General features: G+C 46.4%; 1 pseudogene across 1 annotated transcript; it reads right to left on the bottom strand.

Moving 5' to 3' along the window:
• Nucleotides 1–4,587: 4,587 nt before the first annotated feature.
• Nucleotides 4,588–5,160, bottom strand: LOC308499030 (large ribosomal subunit protein uL6-like; annotated as a pseudogene). The gene has a single exon. The product of its transcript is annotated as a large ribosomal subunit protein uL6-like (transcript).
• Between the last annotated feature and the right edge of the window lie 1,023 nt (nucleotides 5,161–6,183).

The raw sequence follows: 6,183 nt of genomic DNA, 5'->3' as shown, positions 1-6,183 counted from the left end.
GGTGACTCTTGTGTTGTGTATATTGTCCTGTTAAAGAAGATCCTTAATTGCTTTTCACTTGTGGGTAGGTGGGGTTAACTCCTAGGCTGACTAGTTGTGAGACTTGGCTCTGCCCACCGAAGGGTGTTCTTCTGCGTGAGGGTTGACCACTTAAATGTGGTTTGGCCTCTATGGGCTCTTGTGCCTGTAGAGAATTCCCTCTGGGTGTGTCACTTTTAGGTCAAACCCGGTAGTACTCTGGTTTGGTCTGGAGTTGGTCCCTGGGTGTGTTGAATCTTGTGCCTCTTAAGCTGGGCCCTGGTAGGGCAATTTCAGAACAAAGCAAATCACCAAGCACAACAACAACGACAACAACAAAGAAAAAAATCAAATACATTCACATGTAAAAACAACCGACAACCCCCACTCAAGACAGGCAAAGATATCAAAGATATAAAGACAAAACAAAACAAAACAAAGCAAAACAAAAAGCAGCGCCAGTCTTGGCTTAAGCCCACCAAGTAATCTCCAGGTTGTCCTCTGCTGTACTAAAGAGTCCCCTGCCTATTGTGCAAGCAGAGCTGGTCACCTGGTGCCCAGAGTGACTTTGGGACTGTAGATTTAGATGCATGGAGCTGAGGGGTCTGGATGGTAGTTTCTACAAAGTCAGTGCAGTTTCCGCCCTTGCCTGCACATATGCGCACTGGGAGTAGCACCACCAGTCCTGTGTCCAGTTCTCCTGTCTTAGGGCACTTCTTCCGTGTGTGTGTGTGTGTGTGTGTGTGTGTGTGTGTGTGTGGCGGGCGGTAGATTTCTGAGCTGCTGAAAGCTGGGAGCTGTGTCTGTTGCTTACTGCTGATCCCTGGGAGTGCCTCCCCAGTTGTACTTGCCTCTCCCTAGGCAGGCCAGAAAGGGTGGGGGCTGGGGATGGAGGGGTCTTCTCTCTCCCAGCCCAGCCGCTTCACACTCTTCCCGCAAGCCAGAAAAAGTGGTGGCTGGAGGTGGAGGAGTCTCTTCTCTCCTAGCCCAGCCCAAATCACACTCTTCCCAGCCTCTTCCCTGGGTCACAGCTGCCTGCCAGTCTTCCCAGAGCCTGAGCACTAGGGCTCCTCTGTAATCTGACACTACTCCTCAGTTCAGGGGTCAGTTTAAGTTTCTGGAAGGGCAGGGGTAGGATTGGAAGAGCAGGGCGGAGAGGCCCAGGTATGGAGTTTGTGTTCTTTGTCTGCCCTAGGGCCCACCTAGCTGACCCCACCCCCCGGCGGGAGAGATCAGCTGTGGGACACAGGGAAAGAGCCCACCTCCTGGCTTTTGTGTTCTCTGTTCCGTCCTGGGTGTCTCAGCAGCTGCGGGTGCCGACCGCCGCAGGTGCAGACCGCATTTCCACCCCGCTCCCTTCCCTCTTCCCCTGCTCGCCCAATTTGCGCACCTTCAAGTAATCCTTCCACGAGTCTCTTAGCTGTTCTGCGTGATGAGCAAAGAGTTCTTTGATTGGTTATATGTCCCGTTTGTGATAAGATCTGGAGGAGAACTCAAAAAGTGCGCCCCGCTGCTGCCATTCCTATGACGTCACTCCCACATTACTTCTTTTGAATGGAATGAGTAATAATGAAAGCCTATTTCAAATGTCACTAAGTCTCTATTTAGATATGAGAAAAAAATGTCAATTCATATGAAGAAGAGAAGATGTCGTGATGTGTGTAACTTTTGTTATGAGAGTTGAGGCTGCGGGAGGGGAAAGGAGAAAAACAATAGAAAAGCTAGGAAGAAGCTATAGGAAGAAGGGAAAGGGAAGAACAGAAGACATAAAAGCAGGGAAGAAGAGATAGAAAAAGAAAAATGTAGAATCGCTTTGCATTTTGTCCCAGGGGCTTTGCCTGGGAGATAGGCTAGTAAGCGATGGTTGAAACAAGCCTCAGTCACGTGACCCTACACTCTGCCACATCATGTCTAGGCCAGCAGTTCTCAAACTGTGTGACTTCAGGATCCCATTACACTAGTAAAAATTATTAAGGACCCCCAAAATCTTTTATTTAGGTAGATGATCTCTATCAGTATTTACTATATTAGAAATCAAAATAAAAGCTCAAAATATTTACATAAATAACAATTTTTTGAAAAATACATTTTCCTCAAGTAATTAGTGAGAAGAGAGGCATTATTTTTACAGTTTCACAAATGTCTCTGATGTCTGGTTTAATAAAAGGTGGCTGGCCTTTCCTTTCTGCTTCTGCATTCAATCTGTTGTGATACCACCCATCATGTAGCCTCTGGAAAACTTCACTGTGCCTTCATGAGGACAAATGTGTAAAAAACTCATAACATCTTACTATTATAAGAATAGTTTGACCTTGTAGAGTCCCTAAAAGTATTGCAGGAACCCGTCAGGGGTGCCTGGACCGCAGTTTGAGAACTAGTGATTTAGGCAGGGGGAAATTGATATAAATTCTCTCCTCCTTCCCCAGGAAGGGGTATCTAACAATATGTTGAGGTCCATGAAAACATTCATGCACTTTGACACAGTGATTTCCTTTCAGGGAATATATTTTAAAAGAATAATCCCCAAAGAAGGAAAACTATTTAAATGATCTATAATTGAGGAATGGTTAAGTAATGCTGGTATATCTACTTAACAGAATATTTTATGATTTAAAAATTATAATTATGAAGATTATATAGTAGCATAAAAGGACTATATATCCCTAAGTGAAAAATACAAATTATAAAACAGACTCTTCATATGCCTACCATTCTTGGAAGACTGGATACCTGTAAACAAAGCCTTGAAGGGAGAAAGGGAAAATCAGATCTGTCTGCTATATGGGCAAGACATTACAGAAGTTTTTGTGTGTGTGTGTGTCCATGTTTATTTTGATGTTTGCTCCTTTTTGTTTTGCAATAAGTAAAAACTGAAATAAGGGTTTTCTAATCTGTCTTGCTCCTCTGGGTTGGTGTAGTCAGGCAGGAGCAGAGAGCTGAGTCACCCAGGGCCCTAGCGCTGGGGAAGAAAGGGTGGGGGGCACAAGGAGGGGCACCAGTCAGGGGTGGGGACTTGTGCTTCAGCTCGTTTTATGGTGCCCTTTCAGGGGTGACATAAGAAACCTTTGGCTAAGCAGCTGTTATCAAAGACTTGTGGGGAGATGACAGAAGACCAGGTGTGAGGGATGGTGCTTCACTTCATAAGTGGGAAGGAGAAGCTGGTGAGGGCAAGTACAGACCAGCACATCTTGGAGAGAACCAAGGTTCAGGGGCCGTACCGTGTCTAAAGGAGCTGGGTAAGGGTAGCTGCAAGGCTTCCGGTGCTGGGTGGGTCTTGGCCCAGAGGGAGCGAGGACTGCAGGGCTCAGAGGGAAATTTATCAGACACCAAAGCTTCCTGGGCTGGAGAGCTGGGACGCAGAGACTCCGCGTGGACACAACCATGCTGGTAGCCGTGTGCAGGCTGTTAGACTCCGGGGAGACTAGTCGAGTTAAACACAGTGGTCCTTAAAATACAGTGTAGAAGTCCTCATGTCCAGCCCCAGATTCGGTGTTGTTGGGAAAGGAGTAGAGAGTGTGAAATGGGTTCTATTCCCCCGAGCTGTGAATACAACCAAATCCCTAATGACATCTTGCAACGTAGATGCAATCGTCTATGACTGCATGCATGCTCTTTGATTGTGCTCTCTCTCTTCACATTGGAGCAGGGTTGGCTGCCTTATATCCAAGGTGCAGCTGACTGAGGTTCAAAGGTGGCTGCTTCAGCATACCTCACGATTTCCGTCTTTGTCTCACCTCGATTAAGGTCATGTCTCACTTCTGGTTTCAATGCTTGTATTTTTCCATTTTTCATTCACAGATATGAAACAGTGAGGAGTAAAATGCCCCATGTCCAGCAAAACTATGTGGTACAGACCAAGCGGGGGCAGATGCACTAACAGCTACTGGCTGCCAGGCAGGTGCTCCAGATGATAATTTAAAATGTCGTTTTGACACTAATGGGTCTCTCTGAATTGGGTGTGTGAAAGGTGTCGGTCTGTATTGTGGCCAAGGTAATAGGGCTGTTGGAAAGTTGAATACACCAAAGTCAAACATGGGAAAGCTGACAATAGATTAGATCGAGCAAAGTTCAGCATGAGCCTATAACTCTTATTTATTTTTAGGGGTTCACTAGAATGTCATGTGACTAAGATGCTCTGCTCTCCAGTTTGGAGGTATGTCTCGCTGAACTTCTGTCGAGTCCTAAAGAACCTCACTGAGCACCCACCTCTCATGGTTCCGAGAGGCCCAGGAGTTCCCCAAGGGTCTGATGGGTCAGTCCTGCATGCTTCCATCTCTTCCAGGTGTGGGACCAGGATGAGCAGGAACTTGTCCCACTGGAATCCCACGCCCAGCTGCCACAATCAACTTCTGCCAATCTTCTTTCATGAATTTCTTCCCCACACCCACTCCCATTGAACTCATGACATCTCAGCCTAATAATAACTCAAGGTGCATCTCTTCTGTTCAGGACACTTCCCCCTCAAAAAAATCAATACATGTCTTTTATTGCACCTTCAAAATATCACAAAGTTCAGATTCCCTCGGTGTCTGGACGTCTTGGTGCTTCTGTAGCTGGACAATTTACACCTTATTCATCAGCCTGCTGAACTGTTCCTTTTTCAGAAACATAGACACCATCCAAAAATTTTCTGATATCCTTGTTTTTAACTCTTGTGGCGTGTTGAATCAAAGCAGCTGAATTTGATACAAGTTCAATGTCATTTCCTCCAAGAATTAACTCATCTTTCTGGGCTTGAGATACTGAACAAGCAACCCCTGACCTCATCCGAACCCTGCGGATGTATTTTTCACCCAAGAAATTTCGGATTTTAACAAGACAACCATTCTCCTGAATAACGACGTTGGTGGAGAAGTGAGCACACACAGACCTCATCTTGTAACGGAAGCCCAGGTAACACCCTTGATCACGTTCTGTACGTGACTACAGATGGTGCAGACTGTAGCCAGCTCTGTCGTATTCCCCGCCATTTGTCAACCCGGAGCCTCTTCTTTTTCTTTACGTGGAGACTGAGCTCTGCATTGATGTGACTGAAGTCCCTCTGCAGCATGCATCTGGGGCCCTCCCAACAATTGTGGTCCCGTTAGTGACATCCACATTTTCTGGAATATCCACAGTCTGATAGCTGAGAACGGTCTTCATCCTCCAGTAGATTCAGCAAGAAGCTGTTCAGGACACTTTATAATGCAACCACCACACCATCCTCATAGCTAACAAATTTAAAAGTTAGTCTTTATTACCATCTACCACCCAAGCCATACCCGTTTCCCCAATTGTTTCAAAAGTGTCTTGTTACAGCTGGTTTCTCACAATCAGGTCAGGACCAAAATGAAGGCACACATTGCAGTCTACAACAGCCTTCCCTCTTCTTGTTTTTCTTTTTGTGTCATCGGTTCGTTGAAGAAACCGCATCACTTGCAAGTACATTCTTAATGCACAGCATGTAATTGAAACCCCCTCCCAGCACTCACCCTCAAAATACACTCCATACAGAAGGCCTTCCTGAACTCACTCTCTGTCGGTCTCTTGCTCACATCCCATCCACCCTATCCGACCTCCCTCTAACTTGGTGCGCAGTCCTTTCCTCTCCCACCTCCACTATCTTTTTGCACAGATCACTCCGGTCTTCCTTAGTGTTCTCCCTGCTTAGCCCATGACCAGGATTTGTTATCACAAAGAAGAGCCCAGCTGAGCCAGAGGGCACACATCCTTCCTCTTAGATGCTGATGGTGGAAGGAATGAGGTTCCAGCACAGTGATAATACTTGCTCCTGTTTATCGGAGGAGGATATGAAGGCCTTGTTAGCTGTTCGGGTATCTGCTTTCTTCACTAGGCAGCATCTGTGGTTGGAAATGCGTCTTAATTCATCACTGCAACCTCAGGATGTGGCACATTGCCTGTCACTTGAGGGCGTCAAAAAGGACTTCTTGTTGTGGGTGGGCACGGGCTGGGGGCCTTCTTTGTCACCTTTGGGACAAAGGTGGCCTGTGCCTGAGGAGTCGTGATGAATAAGGCCCAAGTGAATTTGTGACAGAGCTTTCAGTTGTATTCTCTCTGCTCATGAAAGATACAACCTCCGGCTGTAGCAAACGTCCTGCATAACACTGGTGTTGAGTCATTCTCGGGGATCCCACATACACGACATTCTCGTTTTCACTCTCGTGC

Source organism: Rhinolophus hipposideros (genome assembly GCF_964194185.1).
Source record: "Rhinolophus hipposideros genome assembly, chromosome: 6".
Classification (NCBI taxonomy): domain Eukaryota; kingdom Metazoa; phylum Chordata; class Mammalia; order Chiroptera; family Rhinolophidae; genus Rhinolophus; species Rhinolophus hipposideros.
Note: the sequence above shows the minus strand (reverse complement) of the source record. Positions and strands in the feature narration are given on the sequence as shown.